This window comes from Cygnus olor, chromosome 18 (assembly GCF_009769625.2).
Source record: "Cygnus olor isolate bCygOlo1 chromosome 18, bCygOlo1.pri.v2, whole genome shotgun sequence".
NCBI classification, from domain to species: domain Eukaryota; kingdom Metazoa; phylum Chordata; class Aves; order Anseriformes; family Anatidae; genus Cygnus; species Cygnus olor.
Window position 1 is genome coordinate 3,175,821 of NC_049186.1, and position 20,982 is coordinate 3,196,802.

Consider the following 20,982-nt stretch of genomic DNA (forward strand, 5'->3'; position numbering starts at 1 on the left):
AACAAGACATTCTGGGCTGCCATCAGGGTTTTCCTGCCTCGCAGATGGACTTGCCATGCCTCCTGCTCTGGCCCAGGGGAAGCCACCACCACGTATCCCTGCCCGAGTCCCTGGCTTTGCTCCATTGCCAGCTTGCTCTGTGCACATCAGAGGAGACCCTGATGAGAAAAGAACTGGCCTTCCTTGGGTCTGTACTATTATATGCATTAACTTTCCTGGAAGTGATAGTCTGACCTGTGTGGTCAGTACTCAAACAGCTGTATGAGTTACCAGAGTGTTCGGTGACTCGGGTAAGCGATGTGATCCCCATTCCTTCTGGCTGATTCATGCAGAGGAGACCCATTAGCCATCGAGAGCTGCCCAAGGAGTAGACTTGGTCCAGACAACCTAGCAGTCTGGGGGAAGGTGGCTTTGGCAAATGCAGCCCATGTTCAAGTTCATGACCAAAGAGTCTTCAGGTAGCTCAGTGATGCACAGAGCCCTGCTTCTCCACCTTCCTGTTGCTCTGTCGGGCAAGTAAATTACAACAGCCTTTAAAAGAAGGCGATATATTTCCACATTGCTGTCTTCTGCCAATGAGTAGGCTCTAGAGCCAAGAAGGAGTTGGCTGTTACCTTGATTAATTACTGCCAGGGCTCCTTGCTGCCCGCTGCCTTCTCCCCTTTCAGCTCCTACTTGTGGTGCAGACTACTGAAAGAGAAGGGCTTTCATTCCACCTTCTGGACTGTTAAACCCAGATCCCATCCACACCACTGCAGACCAAAATAAGGTCTGCTCATAAACTGCACCATTTCTCTGGAGCCACCATTGCATGCAGAGACGTCCTGACAGGTCATCAATACCATCCGCCCATAGCAGCTGGAGCAAGTGATACCGAACCCAACTGCAAAATAGCTTAATGGAATATGCTGAAGCTGTGTCAGCCCATCCATCCACAGAACCACTCTGTGGGCACTGCCTTGCCCAGCACAGCAGCAAGGCCTCAGTATAACCCAGCCAAAGGGCAGAACATTTACAGTAACTATCATTTCCTTTCAGAAGAATGCACAAGGGATTGTCAACACTTTCTTACCCCCTCCTCTTTTCCTCTGCAAAATAACTCTCTCTCCAGCTTCGCCAGCTGACTGCTACTTCACGGCTTTTCTCCAGGAGCAATTGCAATTGGAAACACCCAGACAAATCTTATCCAAGAGTTTATGAGAAACAGCTCAGAGGCACCCTGAAAACTGCAGCATGCTACCTAGAGTGCTGCAGATTATTATTACTTTTTTAATCTCGGTATAGTTCTGGGTAAGGTTTTAATTGGGCATTGTATTTCAAAGCCAGGGAGTAGGATCTATGCAAAGCACTGGATAGTTTCTACATTAATTGACCATCAAATCCTTCCCCTTTGCATCTGCATTCTATTATTAGAGAATGTAAAGCAGTTTACAGAGCTTTTAACCTCTTCAAGCAAATACTCTGTGGAAGTTATGCTGCTGCAGGGACCATATTAGCTTTATAGACTTCGTTTCTAATCCAAGGAGAGGGGAAAATGGAGAAGAGACAGAGAAAATGAATGATTTTTGATGGTAAAAATTCAGCTGGTGTAAATCAGCACAACTCCATTAACTTTGGTAGAGTTATGCTGACTTATGCCAGTAAAACATCACACAGTTGATCTGCAATGAGCTCCTCATTCCCAGAAGACCAAAATGGTACCAGACAAATCTTCACAGACCACTTATCAGCCTTCTCAACTGAATTCTTCCCTGCTGCATGGAAAAGCCCTGATCAGGTGCCAGAGAGCCATCTGGCAAACTGGCTACCGTGGCATACATGCACACCATGTGTTCAGTCACTTGGAGGAAAATCACCTTCTAGCAAGGCACTTGGATGTTCTCTGTGGCCACCAGCCTGTCCCCAGCGCTCCCATCTCAATGGGTCTCAAGAGGCAAAACCATGCTGCAGACTGGAAGCCTATACTGACTCCTGCAGCCTCTGCCTAAAGATGCTGGCTCTACTTTCTTCAGGGCCTCCTAGTTGGTTTCAAGCATGCCTAGAGAAAATGTTATCAGTATAGCACACGTGGCATGCACATACAGTACTGACCCTTCTGAAAAGCTGCATTCTGCTAGCAGGGGCGCTTGGCACCTGCAGACCCGAATAACTGCTGCAGGAAGAGAAGGAAGCAAGCCCTGGTCCCACCCTAACCACAGCAGAAGAGAAAACAGGTAGCTGTGTGTTGTCCCCTTCAGGAGAGTGGTCTCTTCTGAGAGATGAAATCTATCCTTACAAATCCAGGCCAGACAGGCAGAGTTTGCTCTCCTAGCTCTGTGCAGCAGGATCAGAAAATCAGAAATCCCCCCACCCTATTTGCTGCCTTTGCCCATTTTCTTCACATAATAGTTCCACCACCCCACAGCAGGTGGGATTCCCATTTTGCAAATCCCTACCCGATTTCTTTGCTTCACAGTAACCCAAAATGTCACCAGATGGATCCCAGGATAGTGATTATGAGCATGCACACAATGGTGTAAGGGCCGGTATAATTACCTTGTTCCTAAGCATTCGATAATGCTTCCAAGCATCTTGTGTTTAGCTACTTGGTAAGGTCCTGAATGTCTGGCTCTCAGGCACTATGGTTTTATTGCTACAGAATGAGCCAGGAACCATTCAAAAGCTTTAAAAGGTCTTTTTAAATAGTCAGAATGAATTTACAGTGTTGGCTGTCTGGCAAATGCAACAGGCATTTCAAGTGGAAAGGAACAGTTCTTCACGGCATCTGCTGTTGGCATTTAGGGCACCCCGATCACCAACAATTCCTCTGCTCCATCTCACGGCACCCTGCAGGCTGCTGGCTAGGCAAAGCCATGGGCAGCGACAGGCAGAGAAGAAAAGGTCCAGGTGAAAACAAAGCTTAGAGCTAGTTGGAAGATTTCATTACAATTCATCAGAAAATGATCACGAGCTCCAAGTGCCACAGAAATGCCTTGGTTTCAGTCACCCCCCGGTGAAACAAAAGCTTGGGCTCCACCAGCAGAGCCTGCCCACACGTGTCCCACCTGCCTCGCTGTGTGCCACCTCCCCTGGGGGCTCGTGGGGAACTCAGGCGCCCTTGGCTTTCCAGAAATCACGGGTTTTGTCAAACTACCCTGGGGTGGACTTCTAAATAGTGTTAGTGTCCTTGAGTGACACTGCTGAGGACACATGGCCAAGAAGGACCTTAAACAAGAGTACAATGCTGAAACAACCCCTCTGGTTCCGCAAGAGAAGGAAGGGGTTGGATTATTCCTGACTACTGCCAAATCACCTCAGAGGAGCTAACGGGCCTAATTCGGATTCCCTGGACACGACTAATCAGTTGTTCACGAGCCACATCTCCACATGAAAAACAAAACACCACCACCTGATCATCAACCACACTTTGCTGGTCTGGGGGGGAACAGGGGATGGCTTTCTGGTGGGCTGAAAAGCCCAAAATAACACCACTTACCTGTGACTGGGACAGGCTAGATGGACACAGGAGCAGGAGGTTCCTAGGCCTGGTTTATGGCTGGGATTGAAAAGCCGTCAGACAAGCAGCTGGAACAGCCACTGCGTGTGGCAAGATGAATGGGACTTCATGCAGCTTTGGGTGCTAAAGGAAAGGGTTTCTCCAAATTCTCCTGCTCTACCTCTGCTAAGATGAAGCCTACAGCTCCCCTCACTGGTCCCACGCACTTCTCCCCCCGCACTGCATCTGCCAGCGCTTCTCCACCCAGGCCTGCAGGGTCACCTGTCCCAAGCCCAAAACAGGTCCCTTCCCTGTCACATGCCTGCACAACACCCCAGCCTTGTCAGTGTGGGCTCCCAGATCCTTCTGCATGACTGAGGCAAAGCAAAGAGCACTTATATGGGGAATCCTCCATTGCCTTCTACACCACTTGGCCGCTTTCTCTATGCGCAGGGCCTAACCTGCACCCTCCTCAGCAGGAGCTGGCTCCAACCTCCTTCTCAGGCTAGGTATTTACTCCCCTGGTGTGATATCGGTGTTTTGGGGCCTTTGTCTCCACATTCTGGGTTCAAGAAACTCCATCAAAATTGTATCTCAACTCCACCAACTAGTAAAGGCTGCTTAGGAAAAATGTATAAATATCAGAGCCAGCTCCTCTGTCCTTCCGTGGCACAGCTTCTAGAAAATGCAAGTTTCCTCAGGACACCAAAGGAAAGCAATTGGCAAAGAAGACGACAGTCAGGAAAACATTTTACAAAAGCCGAATAGGATAATTTAAAGGCATTATTATTAATGATGGCAATTACAGTGCTAGGAAGCTCAGTGGTTTTTCATATAGGACTGAGAAAGGAAAAGGAATAAAATCAAGCAATCTCTGTGAGAACATGAGACGAGCAGCAATGAGCTGTGGAAACCAAACAAGATCAGTCTCAAAACAACCAAGCCAAATCCTCTGCTTGAGTAAGCCAGTGCGGGTCCCCTGGAGTTCAGGGCTGGGGGAGAACCCAGGCTACCTCCCGCTGACCAGGGCAGAGGATATTAAAGCAGAGTTTTCCAAAGACCTTTCGGGAAGTAAGCTCAAACTCACTGCAACTAAATGAGCCAAGGAATTCCCCTGAGGCTGTGCAAGAATCTCTGCTCTGTTCGGCTGAGCCACCCTCCCCAGAGTCACCAAAATGGGTGTCACCCTCACATCACAGCCCTCCAAATGGGTGTCACTCTCACATCGCACCCCTCCAAACGGGTGTCACCCCCACATCACACCCCTCCAAACAGGTGTCACCCACACATCACACCCCTCCGTGCACATGTGCTTTCATACACACCAGCAGACCCGCAGCCTGGGACGTTTCCTGAGGACCACGCAAAGGCCATCAAGCCAACCAGTCATTAATTCTCAGGAAGCACCCGCTGCCTCATTGGTAATTACTTAAACAAACTTCCCTTTCATGGTGCCTGAGCCAAGGCCTTTCTTTCTGACACGTCCTAGTAAAGTTTTATTTAAGGTAAGATAACACGAGGGTTACGCACAAGAGCTGGGCTGCACCTGACTAAACACTCGGCCCATCGGCGATGGCCGGATGGCTCGAGCAGGATTTCACCACCTCCCCTCTCCTCTCCTCTGCAGCCCCTTCCAGCTCGCAGCGTGTATGATTTCCCCTTATACATGCAGCATTTATCCTTCATGCAAATCTGTCTCATAAATCATTGCATCCCAGGTGCACCACAGAGTCATTTGCTAGCAAAATACTGTTCCAACCGAAGGACCCAACACACCACAGTGGTCTTTATGAGGGGGTAATATCCAGGATGGGGGAGACTTGGAAACCTGCCAGGCTCCAAAAACGATTCATCCTGCCTGACCTTAAATCTTGAATTCTGACTGTTGCAGATGGAGCCATACTCACAGGCAGGAAGCGTCCATCATGGCCGTGCTCATATCCTCCCTGTGGCCATGGCGACAGGGCCCTGGGGCCACATGAGAACCCCTCAGCTCATGTGAGAACCTGGGGGTTATGAGCTACCCCAAAATTAGCCAAAATGAGGGGTTCCAGAAACCCGAAGCATAATTCAGGACTTCACACCTCGTAAGTTTTGCTTTCTGTGACTTCACCAGAAGCTGCAGCCAGCATTTATCTCACTTGCATGGTTTTGAGGAAGATCTTGCTGGTCTCAGCAATTTAGATTTGTAGCAGCTGAGATCCTGCTCCCAGCACTAAGAATTTCTTAGATTTTAAGACTGTTGCTCTGTCAAACAATCATTTTATCTCTCATACAAAATTCTACCCAGAGAACTGTTTGCTACAGCTAATCCAACAATAACCCAAGCACCTCCAGTTCTCAAGTGTTTCCACAGTATTTACTGTGCTCCCAAATAACTTATTCTTGTTTACTGATGTCAGGAATAAGATTTGTTAATTAGACCTCTGACCCTCTTCCATGTAGACCATTGAGATGCTTTAAAGTGGCTTGCAAGCGTAGGACTCATTTTTCAGAGGGCAGCATTAAGTTACCAAAGGAAAGATCCATTTAAGTCGAAAGTCTAATAGCTTTGTTGTGGCAAGAGATAGTCTCAGGACATCAAAGAGTCAAGGGAGGAATATTGTACTCAGCTGAGAAAATGGACAAGCAATCAGACACAAAAGCCTTTCTACAGCTCTGACAAAGAAACAATAATCTCAAGCTCCTGAAGAGTTTAGCTTAAGCCAAAGGAATATAAAAAGAAGAAACAAAATGCAGAATTAAGATTTCCAGTCTATTGATATTAACTACAGTAATGAGCTGACATGCAACAGCATAAAAATTCTTAAAGTTCAAATTAAAAAAAAATAAACTAGAAAGCCACACAGGCCAGGAGCTTTCAGTAACATCCTAGAAATGGACATTTTAGACAATTTAGCCTGCACCACAGGTCCTCAAGGCTTTATCCATATTCAGCACAGCTAGTACTAGCTGTCAGGGACCAGCAGCAGGCTTCAGGAGCCCAGAGGAGCTCCCAGTGGGTCTCTTGCCCGACAGCACCGCCCTTGGGTGTTCCCAACTCTGTGGACAGAGAGGTGGTTGAACATGATTGATTGGGAGAAGGGACAAATGGCAAAGTGGGACTGCTCAAACAGAAGCACGTACAAACTGCTTTACTAGCAAGCAACCCTCCAGCATACAGCTGAAGGACGGGGACACCTCCTCCTCCTCCAAAGCATCTTGTCGTTGGCATGTGCCACCAGACAGGAGGATTTCCATTCCTTAGAGGATTTCCATTCTTCGGTGTGTCCCTTAGCGCACCTCCCAAAAACATGGGCCAGTAGATGTCCACCAGACATCCACTGTCAGCGCCAGCAAGGCCCTGGTGCTCTGATGGTCTTACTGCTAGGTCCAGACAGACACAGAAGTCTAGCCCAGATGCAGTGCAGGACGGAGCAAATTTACCCAAACACATGCCAGGGACATTCACCAAAATGCTTTGACCCCTGCCCTCCTGGAATGAAAACAGCCCCTCCAAACTACCAGTGTGGGGAAGCGAAAATTGTAAATGACTTAAAGGGGGATGGAAACCTCCGAGCTTGACGATCACAAACTGAGGCCGCTAATCTTCTTGTCATGGGAGCAGACTCGCCTGGCAGAAGGGAATTCCTGCCTTTGACTGGCCTAATTAAAGGCATCGAACTCTGCACCCGTTATGGCTTGATGTGCCTTAATCCAATGTGACATTCAACATAGGCGAGGAACGCAGACGCGCACATACGGTTCTCATTGCTCGGAGGGGTTTGGCATCTGCGGGGTGTCCCAGCTGCAGCACGCTTCCTCTGCTCGTCCTGCTGGGCTGAGCTGCGTGGGGTGGCAAAGCGGGGGATAACTGCTCAGTCGGCCCCACGGCTCTGCGTGGCAAGGCATTGTGCAGAAGGTCCCGTTTAGGGGAGAGGAGTGTGGTCTGAAATGCTGAAAGGTCATTTGAGAAGGTGGGGCTGGGATTCAGAGCTTTCCTCAAGTGAAATGGAGGGGGAAGGGCCAACAGTCTCTCTCCTGTCTCCTAGGGACAGGAACAACCAGTTGCTGTGCCTTTGGAGTGCAGGATATTTCTGAGTATGAGGGTAGAGAAGATTGTAAAGATCTCAAATCAGAGAAGATTTAGGACACAAGATGAACCTACGGGGTGCAGTGATGTGAATCAAGGATACTACTTGTGTTCCTCACCTCCTGTCCAGGACTGGCCGCTAGGTCAGGGGACACACCATGAATGACTCAGCAGAATCCAGAACAGCTGAACCAGCCCTGGGAAGAAAACTTTCTTCAGAAACTGATGAGAAGGAGACAAACCTCCCCAGCCTTCCAAGCAGAAGTGGCACAGGAGGGCAGTCAGTGGCAGATGAGCTGGGACATCTGCGCTGTGGGGAGCACCAGGCACTGAAGACCCATGGTGAAACCCATGCCCTGAAAAACAATAAAGCCTTCTCAATGGCACTGCAAGAAACCAACTTTCCTCTTCAGTTACTGTGTAAAAGATTAGAGTCCCAAGCTGCTATTACTTGTACTGCCAACTACCAGTGCTGGTCTGCTAGGCTGTATGGCAGCAGGCTGTGTGTTTAGAGCCGAGGGTCCCAAGTTCATTTCCAGTTAATGATCCATAAGAGAGATCGCAACATTTCTCAGAGGAAGACTACATGGAAGCAACAGATAGACTGCTTAGGCTAGAGTAGAAACAAAGCAGTGAGATACTTGTCATGAGTTATAAATCAGAAGTCAGCGATGCTCTACAGGAGCAGCAATATCTGATGCATGCTAGGACGAACAGGCGGTCAGTAAAAGCTCCTTCGGAATAACAAAACATAGATGGTGAATTCAGTGCAACTGAAACGCAGAACATGTTCAAATTCATATTTAATAAAGCAATTATTGTTTATTATTGAAGTACCAATTGATTATTAAAAACACATTTATTGAGGCTGGACCACAAGGTAACAGATATGTACCTCTGGCATAGTTGCGAAACCTCAGTAAATAGCGATTATTAGAAACACATTTATTGAGGCCTAACGATACCATAAGATGCGTATCAGTTACACAGCTCTTAAAACCCGATCGGAATGTTCTTAAGCCATTTTTACTGAGGGTTTACAGCCCAGCAGTAGAGCTACATGTCTTCATTTAGGGTTGCTAAGCCACATGGAATATCATCTTAATGCTCATTTGATACTTGATTAGGTAGTGTTTACAGGGAAAAGGTTACACCAACCCATGAGAAGGAGGACAAAACACAGTCGTTTTCCTGCTTCCAAAAACACAAATGAGCACTGCTACTTGATGTGTTGTCAGATCTTTAGTTAATTTCTGAATGCCTGCCTGGCTGGAGCATGTGGACGGTGGGTGAGCTGAGGATACAACCACACGATTCACAGAGCCACATCTATCCCAGAGCCCAATGCCACAAGCACAGCAGTGACTCCTGCCCCCTGCCACACAGCTCATGCCTGTGCTATGTGCTGACCACCCTCAATAAACCAACTGCGCTCAATAAACCTCTGTGCTGGGTAGGTCACCCCTCCCGCCACCCCTCGCTCCCAGCCCCACGGCACCTGCCTCCAGCTCTGCCGTCCCCATCCCACCCCACAGGGCATCGCACTCTGCACAGCTACCGGAGACTCCCCAGCACCGCCTGAGCCTTTCCCATGCCTCGGGATGAATACGGGAGATCTCCTCCCCAGAGGAGTAGTGATTGAAACAAAGAGGCAGTATGGAAACTGCAGCCCGGAGCGAAGGTAGCGATTTTGCCCAGATCATGCAGAACGGCTGCGGGAAAGCCCAGGGGAGAAGAAAAGCCTGCTTCTTTTCTTTCGCCATGCCTTAGACCTCCCGGCCTCCCCTGCGGAGGAGGAGGGGAGAAGGGAGCACAGATTACTGAAGAACTCCCCCAGCTCCAGTCTCCGCTGTTCAAATTTATATATTCCACTACAGGTGACATCATGATTGCTGGAGTCTGACAGGTGATGCTGTAAAATGCATGAAACCATAAAAATTTCAACAGCAGCAAGCTCCATTGCTGCTACATCTGACAGCACTTAGCTGCCCGGCTAACACAAATATTATAAAAGCACTCGGGAAAGAAATCCAACCTGCCTGACCTCAGTTTTGGACTAATAAACAGTAGAGCATGACCAGATTTCACCCACATATAATAAAAAGACGGCTTTCAAAGAAACCAAAGCAGGGTGTTGGTAGGTGTAAAGAGCTAAGGAAAGAGATGAGTTAAAAATGGGTGAAGGTACCGTTGAGTGCAGGGGGCTCAGCTCCCAGCCTGTTCTGCTTTCTGCCCCTCTGTCTTTGAACCCAGGGGGATGTGTCTTAGAAGTGCCCAGCCATAGCTGCAAAGAGATGCTCATTCCTGTTACACAGCCACGTCGGGGTGGAAATTGCCTGAACTGCTGTTCCTTTCTGCTCTCTACAGGGAAAGAGCGCATAATCTTGTCTCAGAGTTGGACGGTAAGTAAATCCAAAAGAATTATTGCCCTTTCTTTCACCACCCTCAGCACTAAAGTGCAGAAGTCCAAGAATCTGCTTCCTATTTCTTTCTGCTGCGAGATTCCTTTGGTCTCCCTGGGGGAGGAGAACACCTTGCCTTGGCTCTGCGCGCACCCTGATGGAGGTGAAGGAGGATGTCCCCGCGGGCAACAGCCCCCCAAAACCACCGATGTGAGGCAGGCAGACACAGGCTGGCAGCTCCAGCCAGGGCAGAGGTTTTCAAGCCAGAGAAGCTGAAATGGACGCTCAGGTTCTCTGAGGGGCACTGGTTCCCATGGGCTACCTTGGGATTAGTCAGACAGACAGAAGGAGCTCCTCACCTCCCACACACAGTCTTGGATGGGCAAAACCGAAGGTCTGCAGGTGGAACATGGAAAAGGGATGCTTGCTTGAGACGCATCAGGGCAACCAGCCTGGGAGCCCGCCAGCATCGAGGTTCGGAAATATTTCCACTGGCCACCCCAAAGGCTTTCTGAGCAGAGGTGGGCACCCTTGGCAAGCAGGGCAGGAGTGGGCCAGCTGTCCCCTGCCGCCTCTTGGAGACCCTGCGGGTAGCCCCCAGGGTACAACTCGCAGCCTGCCCTGCAGCCGTGCCCCGGCCACCACCAGCCCTGGACACAGCGCTGCCAGGTCCCTGTCCCAGCCTGGAGGCCACCGGCGGCTGCGCTCAGCAACCCAGCGGGCACCCGACCCATGGGTGCCTCTGTGCCAAAAAGCACACCTGCAGTCTGATTTGCCGTTGGATCGCAGTGACAGTCTATTGAGACAGGCAAGCGACAGAAGCTGCTATAAATACACATGCAGCTCCATTAAATCCCCCTTTATTCAAACGTCTGGAGCTGGCTTGGAGCTCGCTCTCCTCCACGGATGCGCGCACAAGGGGCACTGAGTCGAGTGGCAGGCACCAGTCAATGCTGCCCTGTCTGGGGCTGTTACTGGACAAAACAAACAGCAGCACCAAAATCCCATTGTTACCCACCTGCAGCTGGCAACGAGGCTCAAACTTCTAAACATGGTTTTAGTTCCTAAAGATAGGCGTGTTTAAATGTCATTTTTCAACCAAAGATGTTGCTGCCAAATTGTATGGAGTATTTTTAATCACAGGTTTCACCGAGCACTTCAGTGGAAAGTGTGTGATTATTTGTTCACAAAATCGTTGCTGTTTTTTCACCATTACAGATTTCCTTTTTCTACTGAAGTCACTGGTAATAGATACAGATTTTTTCAAACAATTTTTAGTTACTGGAAAAACATGCACACTGAAAAAATGGAAAGTGTGTTCAGTGGACCGCGCTAAAATCTTTTTCATTAAGTGGTTCCTTATTTTGCAGTCAGATTTATCAGAATTGACACCAACTGATGGAAATGTGATGGATACAGGCAGCAATTAAAAGCACCCGATATAGACCAACCTGTGACAGCACTTCCCCAGCCCTACTGTACCAGGGGACAGGACAAACTGCGACCAGGTAGGACTTCACCTCTCATGCTCCAGTTCTTCTAAATCTGTAGCCAGATCCAGCTACAAAAAGCCCCAGTCACATATTTTCACAAATACAAGCAGACATTACAGTGATTTAAGTGTGGTCTCTGCAGTCGTCTTCCCGCAGAGCCAGGAAGATATTTAGGCACCTCATTTTAGCTAAAATAAAAGCGATGCCTATGGGACGTTTCCTGCCTAATCACTCCTTGGATCTCGTCCCACATCTCCCTGCTGCTTCTCTACTGCAAAATGCGGAGGAAAACACCACCACGACTTCCCAGAGCGGCGTCAACTTCAGTTCCAGCTCGGGTGGCGTGAGGGCTCAGATCCTCTAATTAAAACGAAGCTGTTATCAGGAAACGAGCTCTCCCCGACTAGCTCGGGAGAGCAGCTCTGGATTAAGCGTTCCCATCCCCTGCTGCTGCCATTCTCTCTGGATCATTTCCCGACCCCAGCCCGAAGGGAGCAGCTGCCCCAGGCTCCCTGCCCCGTGGACCAGACAAGCGCTGCCAGAGCCCAGTTAATTCCTATCGAGCCAGGAGATGGCACTCCACATCATGCAGAATTGTGCCTGGGCTTCGCAGGCCCCCAGGACCTCCCTTGTGTGCCTGTGAGCAGCTTCTGCCACCCATCAGCATCCCCGCAGGCCATCAGCAACCGTGTTTGCACCAAGCCCCCCGGGAGGTGAGGTGCGGAGCCACCCGCGCTGCCCTGCACCTGCAGCGCTCCAATGGCACCACCTGGCCCTGCTCTGCAACCTGGGGGCTCTTTAATGCAATCCCCCTCTTTTTATGGAATAGGCAAAAAAAAAAAAAAAGTAATAATAACCGATCATAAAAAATCAAAATCGTTTACCTTTCAGGAGGCAGCTCAGCACAGACTATTACAGGGTAATTTGGTATATCATAAAGTTTCCTATTAGAAAAGAAAATAGGGCTGCTTGCATGGGCTGCCAATTGGAAATAAAATAGTAGTGGGGTCGTGATCATTAGCACCACTCTTTCTATTAGGCTTGCTTTCCATCAGGGGTGGGAAGAGGGGGGAGACTGAGGTTCAGGTAAAAGCAGATGAGATTGGTCTGGAAGCCAGGGGAGACAAAACAGAAGGCTCTGTGCTTATGAGGGATCTCCTCTTGCACCCATTGCACTTACAGTTGTGAGCCCCACGGGTATGGGTGATGCAGGACTAGTCCCCAAGGAGCTACTCATTACGATTCTCAAGTACACAACACATTTTTTTGCAGAAAAAATACTGAAATTAAGACAAAGAAACAGGCGAGAATGAGATCAAGTTGGTTACTGTGACTGGCCACTGCTGTGAACAAAGGCCCGAAGCGGCGGCATTCGTGTGTGTGTCTCAGCACACTGCCCTTCGCTGCAGGCAACGTTTGACATTGATCCCACACCTCTGATGCTTCCCTGATTCTCCAGACACTTGCCCCATGAAGGTGATGTGATGCCAAGCATCCAGCAAACCCAGTCCCCCACCAGCAGCATTACAAGGACAGCCTCCCTGGGCTGGTCTGAGCAGCACAGCAAGGCATGGCCCCTCTTCACACAGGGGAAGCGACATGACCAAGGCCACAGGGGAGAGCAGTGGCAGAGGCAGGTAAAATGTTTGGGCTCTCGAGACTGCACTCTCTAGGGTGTCCTGAGCTGGCCCAGCAGGGTATGTCCCCAGCCACAGGGTCTCAGCTCTTGGAAGTGGGACTCAGGGTTTTTTTGACCCAAGTCACCTGGTTTTGCTCTGATCTCTGCTCACGCACCCGTTTCTCTACCTGGAGTCACAGGCGTGGGGCTGCGTCTGCGGCTGCAGCAGGAGACTGTGCACACAGGCACCAAGCAAGAGAGCAGGGAGCATTTGCTCCCCCTGTCCTGCCTCAGGGCAAGGAGGAACAACCACCCCCTGACAGTCCCCTCCCAGCATCTGGCAGTGGCACAGGAGAAAGGCTGGAGCATTTTGCTTTAGGAAAGAACACAAACGATGCTTTTATTTCTTTGAAGGAGGAAAAAGTCTCCTCTCTCTGATAGGAGTTACGTTTTGCTGATTCTCACACTTCCAGCACGCTTCCCTAGGTGACTGCATGATAAGATGGATCAGCTCACCTCCACGCTGTGATGGGACATGGTGAGGACCTCCACGGGGCTGCACACCACGAGGAGCACAGCCCCGACAGTCAAAGCTACAGCAAGACATACCCCAACATCCGAGAGAGGAAGGATCCATGACATAACCCATGGACACTGCAGATGAAAACGGTCCTTAGAGATCCGAGAGCATCAGCCTGGAGTTTGGGGCACAGAGGTCACAAAGGGCGATGGAGCTCAGGTCAGAAACCAAGAGTAAGCAATAATGACATGAGCTGCTCGTTAATATTCACCCCGCAGCTCCCATAAAAATCCTCACGCCCTCTCGAGAGCTCTGTCTTATTTCATTACTCCTCGCAATTTATTAAGAAAAATCATTCCTGCGCCACATTTGGGAAGTAACTGAAACTAGCAGCGCTGTCTCCATCTCGTGGGGGAACTGAAGCCCAGCCAAGGCTTGGTCACTGCTCGCTGTGCCGATCTGCGGACTCGCTGCCTCCCCACATCTTGGCCGCCTGTTGGACGGTTCACCTCTCGGCCGCATGCAACGTCCCTTTCCACCTTCTCCTGGCATTGCCACCATCGCTGCAATTGTCTCACATCTGTGTGCTCCGCTTCTTGCAGCGGTGTAGCACAGGTAACCCACAGCACCACGCGGGGCCATACTGCTGGCACAGGGAAGTCACCCAGAGCTTTGTGCACCGAACCTTCTCGGCCAGCACCAGCAGCACCCGCACAAGGAGCCCCGCTGCAGCCAGCCCTGCAGGCTTCGCCGTGCCAGAAACCCCCTAGCAGACCTCACAGCACTGCTGTGCCTCCTCGGTGAAGAGCACACTTTCACAGCAGAAAGCAGGAAAGGGGCATGCGTGCAGTGGAAATGAGATGCTTTCCATTTAGTTCAATCCCCCCGGTATTTGTGGGGCCACCTGCTGACTCGGCTTTTATTTGCCTTCACCTCTCAATGGAAAATAAGCGAAAGCTGGGTTCCCTGACAAGGCTCGGTGTGTCTCATGGGCTTCGTCCCATGTCCTCCAGCGCTCTGGTAGCCGACTCTTCGCAGGGGCACCCAGACACTGGCCACTGCTCAGACAGGGGACACCCAAGCCGAGCTCACACCCAGGCACAAACTCAGCGTCTCTGAAAAGCAAAGCACCATGGAAATAACTGAGCTGCACAGAGAGACTGACAAGGACTTCTGCTGGCCCACAGCTATGCTGCTCAGACCAGGACACACACAAATCCCCCTGTGCCCACAACCCACATGGCCCAAGGGCTGCAAAGCCCCAGGTTCCCAGCACACCTGCTCTCCACTGCCTTTGCAAACCCCATGAGGTGATCACAAGAGCAGGGTACCAGGAAGCATTACACAATCCACGCCCCAACCACCAGCTGGACACGACGCTCCCGCGGGCCGATCTGCTGATGCTGCAGCCAGAAAGGTGAGCAGAGAGGCTGAGCACCGAGGTGAGTGTTTGATTAACTCGGGTCGGTGAGGGTTTGGGGGGGATCTGTTGGAGATGAAAGTGAAAGCTTTATGGAGTGTTGGCAGGTGCTCCTGACAGCGCTGGAGACGACACAGATTTGGCACGGGCTGCAGCGGCGTTCTTCCCTTGCCATCTGATTTCCAGGCTCCAAAGGCCCCGGGTGACTGATGAAACTCTGCTACGCAACATTTTTGGTTTTATGTTCCGTTTTATCACAATGAGCCCTGAACCTTGTTCCATGCAAGGGGCCACTCACGTTTACTCCTAACATTTCCCTGAAAGGTTTCGCTCTCCATCAGTTCTCCCCCACCCTCAGCCCCACGCTCACAGATTTGATAGCCCATAGCTGAGCTCTTAGCCAACAGCAGGTACTCCACGATGCAACTTTCAGTCATAGTCATCTTTTATTACCAGGACTCCTTAAACCTTTTCTTTGCCTTCTGTCTTCCTTTGATTTTGGCTTTTCTTATTAATTAAATGGCAGGTTTCAATAGCCCAAGATTGAATTATAAGCCTTGTTTAGAGCAAGCAGAATGATCAGAGCAAAGGGTGGAAGCTATATATGTAATACATACATGTACTTACGATACAGAATTTTGCTTCCAGACGTTTGGAACAAATTAAATAGAGGATCAAATTAACTAGTGATTGAATTAAGTGGAAGGCATCTCATTACCTAAAAGACAGAAACATGTGTCATTTTAAAACAGCTAAAAATAAAGCAAGAATGGGTCAAAATGAAAAGCAGGAACCTTGCAAATGTCAGCCAAATCTGGGCTCTGCTGAGCCCTCCAAATGTGAAGGCTGTAAATAAGGTGGGTTTTGCTGCATAGTGGGAACTGCTGGGAAATGATGAGCTTGGAAAGCAGATGTTGCAAAAACGAACTGCTACACGTCGCATTTCATACGCTGGCAATCAAAGAGGCATGCGTCGGGTGAAAGGGGTCTCACCTGCAGAGCACAGTTTAGCAGGAAGGGCTTGGCATGCCCAGGACATCGCCTTCACCCACAGGGAGGTACCCAGGGCTGTGGATCTATTACACGGCTGCAAATTCAGAGTAACTCTGCCTACTCTGTCAACTGGGTTAACAGTTCACTGTCAGTCAATGTCTGCAAATTTGCTCTTGCTACTCACTGCCCAGAAAGTTATTCAATCAGAACGAATTTCAAGTATTTCCCAAAGAGAACCAAACCTAGTGATGCAGATCTATTATTTTAACCCAAAAAGAAGACATCTTGTGTCTGTCTTAATCCAGCACCTTTGTTCAAGGGCTCACTTCTTCTGTTTTCCAGACACTTAATTTCCCTTGAAATCTATGTGAAACCAGAGAGCATCCAGAGCTTGCCTTTGTTTCACCATGAAAGAACCGAGATCACTTCACACGTTTCTCCCCTCCTGTGACACTGATGCTCATCTTCCTTCCTGCTCATCTGGACCTTACGAATTCCAGCCACTTGACTTCTCCTCCTGACACAACATTTCACTTAGTGATGCATCAGATGGAAATTGTACTGAGCTGCCGTGGAGCGCAGGAAATCAGTTTTTCACTCCACCTAACTCCAGTCCCAAATTCACCATGAGGAATCAGGCTTTAGCCCTTTCCTATGTAATGTCATATTTCTTCCTTTTGTTCCTTTTATATATCACATATTGACAAATGCAAGTGGAAATTTTCCAAGACAAATAACGTTATCTTTGCAGAACCCTACGGCACCCCATGGCAACTCATTATTTTTCAATTAAATTTACTGTTCATTGGCAGTTGCTCTGCTTTAATTTTCTGCCATTTGTTTACTGAAGAACGAAATGCATAACACAAAGCCCTATAAAAGTCAGACTAAGTTAATTAAATGTGAAACTGGGAAAGTCTAACTTTGCCTCCAGAGCGGTTTTATCATAAGATCTCCTTAAAAATGTCACTTTTTGCAGGAATTTATTTAGACATATGTAACCATTATTAATTAAATGTGCACTCCTTTCACAACTCTCTCCAAAAGACACTTAGCAGTATTTTGTAACCAGTGACTGTAGGAACAAGAGTTCACAAGATTCACAAAGCCGGATGCGAAAAATATTCTTCAGTCAGTCCAATATTTTTAGCTCCCTTCCGTACACGTCTCTGAGTTAGCGATCCTGCATTCAGCCGAGATAAGTACCCGTTAGGAAGCGATGCACCATATTATTTTCCTTCTAATGTCAAGAAGACCTGATTCTATTCCTTGATAGGATCACAGCTTTGATTGATTGCAAAGCTGTCAGGTACATAGGCTTTTACCAGCCATTTTATATACTAACAAAAAATATTCTGATAAGGGTCCTCCACTAGCTCCTAGCACATCACCTGGATCAAGAAATGACTGCACAATAGACATCAAAAATTAATCAGGACGCAAACCTCGGCTGATGACAATGTCACAAAACAATGTCAGAAAAAATCATTATTAAGCAACAGCAGTCAATAAATATTTGCATGCTCTTCTCCATCTGAGCTAAACAAACCTCAAAAATTGTACCTTACAAGTACCTATTTCTCTGCATGGGTGATAGAGAGCTTGATATCTGCTCATGTACAGATGTCTATGCTGCAAATCATTGTATCTGTTCAGGTGAAGTCCATCCTCACAGTCTCAGAGTGGTGTCTAACGTGAACCCATCACCCAGACACCTCTGTCAACCACCCTCATCCTACCCTGAGAGGTAGCTGAAATAGGGGCCATGAGTTACCCCCTGGAAGTGCCTACTTCCCACCACATTTTAGATTGAAAGCTGGGGACAACTTAGTCCAAGCTAAGAGCTGAATGTGACAGGTCAGAAATAGCTTTTGAGTGCTAAAAAGAATCCCAGCTTGGAACATGGAACAATTTTTTCTGGAGAGGAAAGAAAAAGAACAATCTTGTCTGAGACACACAAATTAGAAACAGCATGAATAATTAACGGAAGACTACAAAGCTGAAAGAAGTCTCCATTTAGGTACCCAAAAGCTAGTCTGAACAAAACTGAAGCTAAGGCTTCAGTATTTTGCTGGGACAAATGACTGCAAAAGGGAAACGTACGGACAGAACCTTTAAAATGGCCCTATTTGGCCCACATTGTTACTGCAGCAGTCACTAACCCAAGCTCTACCTCCATGGCAAGAAGGTTTCTCCTGGTGCCGAGCAATCAGAAGACCTCCTGGGCAGACCCAGCGATGCTGGATACCATCTGCAGCCATTTTGAGTGGATAACTGCAGGAGTGGTGGAGAAGAAGGCTAAGGTCTGTAGGAGCACCACAGAGGGGTCTGGCCAGAGCATTTCAAAGGCATCAGATCAGAGTGTGTGCCTGATCTCTGCTACTGATCTCCTGGGAAGCAAAGAGTGGTGCCTGAGCCGGCAGCACCTTGAGTCAGGTGCAAGTGAAAGGCGGTGTGACGGCGTTGAGGCAAGCTTTACATCTTGTGCAAGGTGAGAGAAGCACGGTGTCAGCAGCTAATAAGTTTATAACGGGGTTTCTTCCTCAAGCCAAATGCAGCCCAGATTTATAACTCCCCCATACCACTCTGAACTTTCCAACACTCCTCCTGAAACATTTCATTATTGCTCAATTACTGTCATGTTCTCTTAAGGACCTGGAGGGGAAGAAGGTCTCCATTTGGAGACCAGATGCCACTTCCATCCATATTCACCAAACTGCACTGTGCAATAAATAATCCATTCACCCTTCAGAAACAGGCTTTGAGGATATGATAAGTTAAAGAAAAGAAAAAAAAAAAAAAAGTGAAAACTCTGACATGCTCTATGTGTAGTGGAAACTAACCAGAAACTGAGATGTTGAATTGGTAGCAGGGCACCTTCGGCTTGTCATGGGGCCAGACTGCCTGTCTGACACGGGGGAGGCAGCAAAAGCAAAAATCCTCAGTAGCCGCCACACTGCACAAACTCCAGTCACACTGAAAATACCAAATCTCATGGTTGTCAACCCAACAGTCTTGCCCAAAACAGGCCGATCCCGGCACTTCGTAGCAGCTTGTTCCAGACAGTCCTGGTGGACTGGCCCTAGAATGGGAAGGGTACATCGGAAGGCGGTTAAGGTGAGAGCAAGAACCTCCAGGACACACTTAGCATCTATGTGCAAGCAGGCACTCAGCACCCACCTACGCTGAGCTCTGAAAACTGTGGAACAAGTATTTTCCTGACCTGAAAGCTGGCTTGACTTCTTCTTCATATGGTCAGGGTAGACAGGACTTCAGGCAGAACCAAGTGCACTGCAGCCCCCTCCAGCACAGATGCCCTAAATTCAGTATCCTTAACCAGAAGACTGCGTTCAAAGATCCTACTGGGCTTAAGCCCCACTCCTGAGTTACATCTGTCTTAGAATTCATGAATCAACCGACAGCTCTCGTACATTCACTGGACAGACACTTCCACAGCATATTAGCATCCAAAATGTTCTTACTGCTTTGATACTTGTTACAAGTCTCTGTTTCTACATATGGAAACCACATTATATATTCCAGATGGAAATTCATACCCTATTTCAGAGAAGGAAACGAGAGCTATTTCATACTAGATGCATAATTTGTTGTGTGAATATGAAATACGTGACTGCCTCACATGTTATGTTGTGAGCTAATCATAAAAAAATATAATGAAAAAGGTCCCATCTGTCTCTAAATCCTATAATCCAACTGTTCTCAGCTAACTCTAGCTCTGGCAGTACCTGGTATCCATACAGCAAGGAGAGTTTTCTGTGCCAGGGACATACTGCAAACCAGAAGAGCATTTACAAAGCTGCAACCAAGGTTTCATCTGAGGCAGTGAGAAAACATCTTAGAGGGAATGGACACCTCACGACACTTCTTCAGCTAACTGAACTCATTCCCCAACTCTTCAAATTGTTCTTGACCTGCCTTTTTACCAAGGCTACCCTATAATTATCTTCTTAACGTAATTTCCCTGCAGTTCCCTGAAGAGCCTTAATGGGATCACTGGGAAAGATCCAGCTGCACATTAGAAAGCGTGGGGGCAAAGTGCTGTCCCCAGAAGACCGGGGAATATTGCCACTCACCGTGGTGAGGCTGCGGTTTCAAAATGCAGTTTGCTGACTGCTGAAGTGGATCTGCTGGGCTAAGCCAGCAGATCTGTGGCAAACGGCAGCAGGTGGGTCTGACTTGCTCTGCCTCTTCTCTTGCAGTTTCATTTATCTGCAACCAAATTCACGAGCCTGGTCCCACAGTCCTACTGCAGTATCACCAAAGGTGTTCCACTGGCACCTACGGGACCATTCCTGGGGTGTGGTTTGGACCTGACAACGAGCAAGGGGTACAGGTGGGATGGCCACAGGCTCTCCGTGTCTATCAGGTGGTTGTCTGAAGTTAGGGGGTGCCAGAGCTTTTGGCTGTCACCCCTCTTCATTAACTACTGCCCTATGGGGACCACTGCTCCCCTTTCCTCTCCTGCAGCACCTCACAAGCTGCCCTACAGCCACAGCAGCATACGTACACTCACCCCTTTCACGGAGGAGCTACATCCCTCTTGGTGCTGGACAGTGGCAGGAGACCTGGCACTCGTGAGTGATGGTGGCACTCCACAGCCATGTCGCTGGATCTCCATGCCCAGGACACAAGGATCTCAATGCCAGATGGAGCAGCTCCCTTTAAAGAGCTTTTTTCTTTTTTTTTCTCTTTTTTTTAACCTCAAAGAAACTATTTCCAAACAAGAGCCCTTTTATTGTTATGCCAATTTCAAGCCATGCTGAAGTTCTTAAACATCTGGGCCTGGGCCATTGCCTTTTGAATTTAACCGGTCCATCAGCAATTGCATTCCAGTAGTATGAGTTGTGTCTGTCTCTCCCCAGGCCTGCACTCCATTTCCCACTCAAAATAGGTCTTATTTACCATCAACCCCCCCAATCTCTTTTCCTATCTTTCACAAAGTCTGGCAGATATGGCATGGCAGAGGTC

General features: G+C 48.6%; 1 long non-coding RNA gene across 5 annotated transcripts in view; it reads right to left on the bottom strand.

The window, feature by feature from the left end:
• LOC121056936 overlaps positions 1-20,982 on the bottom strand; it is a 62,361-nt gene that overhangs the window by 31,416 nt on the left and 9,963 nt on the right. For 3 of the 5 annotated variants that reach the window (XR_005813562.1, XR_005813563.1, XR_005813560.1), the window contains one exon: positions 7,667-7,903. The exons of 1 other annotated variant lie outside the window; for it this stretch is intronic. This is a non-coding gene — a long non-coding RNA (uncharacterized LOC121056936). Of the gene's footprint in view, positions 1-6,486; positions 7,301-7,666; positions 7,904-20,982 lie in introns of those variants that run through there. One more of the 5 variants, XR_005813561.1, reaches the window with a different exon arrangement.